A 4,197-nucleotide genomic window follows, 5' to 3' on the forward strand; every position below is an offset into this window, starting at 1 on the left:
TTAGGATCCCTTGGACCTCTCATGGCCCTTGGGATCACTTGGAACTCTCATGGTCCTTTAGGATCACCTGGACCTCTCATGGTCCATGGGATCCTTGAGATTACTTGGACTTCTCATGGTCCTTGGGATCACTTGGAACTCTCATGGTCCTTGGGATCACTTGGACCTCCCCGTTTGGATGGGGAGGTTACAGGGGCTGTGCACATAACTCCTGTCTCCTGCTGGGAAGTGTGACAGCAGCCAAGAACCTCGGCTCTCAGGAGGATGATTTGTTCAATGAACACCACAAAATCATGGTTTAATTTAAGCTCATTCCCACGCCAACGCAAGCAAAAATGGTTTCTGCTGCTGTTGTTTGGTAGAGATCTTTGTGGAGAAAGCACAGCCTGACCTGAGGCAGTGTCTGGACTGACACTGAAGTGCTGTCAGGGCATCCCAGGAACCAACAACGGGATCCACAGAAGGACTGACAAAATAGATCTTCAAGGAGTCTACTCCTACCACCAGAATAATATAAAATAATTTCTGACATACCACTCTGTGGTATTGGACTGTCTTGGTCACCTTCAGGAAATTTTCCAAAGTTTGCTGAGCAGTGAAGAAGCCTCTGAGGTTTGGACAACCCATAAGAGTTTTTCGAGGCTGGAGGTTTCTCTTTGCTCGTGACACAGCAGGGGTTGGCTCGTACAAGGGGTTATTTTCTTCTCCCACCTCACCCTGGCTGCACAGGCTGGATTCCCCCCTGGAGGTGGGGTTGAATGAGCATTGATTGTCTCTCTATGGCAAAAGGATTTACTGCATCATTTAGGATCCTTTAATGGTAAATAAAAAAAAAAAAAAAAAACAACAAAAAACAAAAACCAAACCCAAAAACAAACAGGAAACCAAAATAAATTAAAAAAAAAAAACAAAAACTACTTTTTTTCTGGTGAATTTGCAGAGGTAAATCCTATTTCTTCCCATTATTTTCTCCTTGTTATTTTTCCATGCAGACAAAATAGCAAGAACAACAAGAGAAGCTGTGCAAAACAAAAAAGATATTTAGAGAGCTTCCCAGACAGAGCTGTGGATGGTGGGGCTTGTTCCACTCATCCTGAGCTCCCCCCACCAGGTGAGTCTCCCCATTTAAGCAATGGAAGCTGTGCAAAAAGAAACCAAAAGCTTTCATTAAATTCCCTCTTCCTTCCCCATTACACACCTGGGCACAGACCTAAGGATTTTACTCCACCTTTATGAGACAAGATGGAAAAGAACCGTGGCTCTAAACTTTGTTCTTTGCTTTAAAAAACCAAGAGCAGCAGAAGTTCTGCCCAGGGAAATCCCAACCCAAAAGTGAAGTGTTTGGATTTTTGAGTAGCAGCAAACTGCATTCTACCCGTGCAGAAGAGATTTTTTCCCTCAAGGTGGCACAAGAGGAACAAAAGTGCAACAAGCCCTGGTTCTGGCCGGGGAGCAGGTGAAGGAGCTGTGAGTTTTGAGCTCACAGCATCATATTTTTGGACTCAGGGGGTCTCAGAGAATGGCTCCTTTGCTGTGTGTGTCTTCATAACAGGTATTTTCTACTTAAAAGACAAAAAAAAAAAAAAAAAAAAAAAGAAGCTTTCCAAATAATCTCCTTAGAACTGGAGTGTTATTATCCAATTAAATAGGAAATACTGTAAGGGCACTGTAATTGGGCTGTGTGTTCTGGTTTTAGAGTGTGAAAATGATAGAGTGAAGAAATACAAGTTGTGTTTGTGTTGTTTTCTTAATATTATAGTCCTGATTCAGTCTATTCCCAGCGTTTTCTGAGCCATGGGATAGCAAAATACATTAACTTTTCATTAGATTTCCTAACATGCAGAAATCAACAGCAGCAAGAAAATGAAACTTGAGTCCATTCAGGAATTTCTCAGAGTGAGGGGCAAACAGCAACATCTTTTTCTGCATTTATTCCATCTCATCAAATATAATTTCCCATAACAGAACTGAGGGAACACAAAGATGAGAGAGAGGGCCATGGTCCTGAGCCCAAACCACGCTGTTCCTCCCCAGTTTGCTGGATAATCAACCACCCTGCAATGATTGTTATGGTGCATTATTATACTCATCAAGGTATTTTTCTCCTTCTCTGTGTCTTTTTTGTCGTGGAATTTCTGCCAGTCCCACTCAGGGCATTGTTCCCCCTCCCTAACCCAGGGTGTGGCCCCTTGGCCGTGGTGCAGATTCTGGATTTTGCTCTTGCAGCTCCATGTGTCTCTACAAGCAGCAGGGTTGTGCCAAGGGGATGATGCTAAATAAGGAAAGGATCAGACTGTTGCTCAATTAGCCACAGTGGCTAATGAGGGCCACGCTGGGGCTGCCCAGGCCACAGGGACACCGTGCACAGCACAGCCCCAGGATGCTCCTCGTGGGCAGCAGCTTCATGGATGATGGGTGAGGATTTGGGGTGAGAAAAGCAAAAGCAAAACCAAAGGGAAATTTTCTTCCTACATGCCTAGAAAGAGGGAAGATATCTTCCACCATTTTTCTGGCAGGATTTGGAGTGATCTTAAGACTGTGGCCATCACAAACATGCTCAGGTGGGCACAGGGAGGGATTCCCTGGCAGGCAGAGCTGCTGTGCCTTGTCAGGAGCTGGCAGAGCCAGCTGGACGTGCTCCAGCTCCTTGGAAGAGCTGCACAAGGAGGGGGGACCACTTCAAGAGCACAAATGAGCTCAGAGAGGTTTCACCTCCTGACTCCCACAGGATAAACTCCGAATCCCTCTGTATCTGCTCCAAGCCATGGCTAAGCACCTTACCTAAACCCTGGGCAGGGCCTGGATGTGAGATTCCCGAAAATCAGAGCCCAGCATCAGCCCTGGCTCCTTTCCCGTGGGAAGGAGCGCTGTTCAGTGCTGCAGGAACTCCCTCCCTCTGCCTGACGCATCCAGCTCGGATCCTTGCGAAAGCGTTGCACAACCAAGGGAGCCAGAAAGCCCCATCTGGGTTTTACAAGGTCCCAGCTCCTTGCAGGGTTTCCCAATCGCTGTGTTTTCTCCTGGGAAGTCCCTCCCTCCCTCCATGGTACCTGGGTGGGTGCTCTCTGTAGCTGTGTGGGGTGACCTCAGCTTTTCCTGGAGCTGGGGATGCAAACAGGAGGTGCTCCATGGAAAAGCAGCGTTTTGGTGAGGGTTTTTGGCCAGGTTTTGGGGACCACAGGCTGTCACAGAGGTCTAGGGGCTTGGCCTCATCATGGTCCAGAGCAAAATAAATGTGCAGTTTTCTGGACATCGTCCTTGGAGGAAACTCTTCTCCTGCAGAAAACTGCACATCCATTTTTCTCTGGCTGGGAATGACTTTTATTCCCTCGGTGCAGTTTTTACTGTCAAAGGAGGATCTTAATCTCACAGTTTACACCTCAGGGACAGTTTAAGGGTAAGGGGATCCCGCAGTCACCGTGCCTGGGGGAGGATGTCGGTCTCGTGGGGCAAACAAGAGTGTGATGCTCCCTGACAGGCAGCCATAAATCTTTGGGAATGATGTAACCAGTGCACTTTATCAATCCTAGAATCACAGAACCCAGCTGGAAGGGACCCACAGGGATTATTGAAGTCCAGCTCTGGACACTGAAGCCCAACCTTAGCTGTGTGTTGGGCTTCACCACGAAAGCACAAATGAAACACTGTGTGTTCTATAAGTGACCATTGCAAATCCCCACATCACACATCCATGATGTAAACACTTCTAAATCCCGGCGTGGTGCTGACTGGAACATTTCCTAAGGAGAACCATCCCAGCCTGGAAGTTTACAAACAGGCTCGGCCGTGCGCGTAACCTGTCCCTGGCGAAACACCTTCCCTATCTCCCCGCCGCCGCTCCTCCCGCAGCAATCCTTCGGAGGGCGGAGGAAAAACCCCAACCTGCTCTTCAGGTGCACACCGAGGTGTGCCTCGTGTCCCAGCCCCGTGTCACACACAGCCAGGCTTCCCGGCCGGCTTTTATGGGAGCAGCTCGGAGGGCGAGCACCTCCCTGGGGCTCCGGAGGCCGAGAGAAGGCGTGACTTGGCGGCAGCTCCAGGTGCCTCTCTCTCCCTGCAGGTAACCCCGAGCTCCCGGGGAGCCGGAGCCAGCCCTGCCGCTGGTCCCAACCTGCTGGCCCCGCTGGTCCCAGCCCGCTGGCCCCGGTGGTCCCAAGCTCCTGGCCCCGGGGCGCTCCGCAGCGCGGCGCGGCGAAG

This window comes from Vidua chalybeata, chromosome 11 (genome assembly GCF_026979565.1).
Source record: "Vidua chalybeata isolate OUT-0048 chromosome 11, bVidCha1 merged haplotype, whole genome shotgun sequence".
NCBI lineage: Eukaryota > Metazoa > Chordata > Aves > Passeriformes > Viduidae > Vidua > Vidua chalybeata.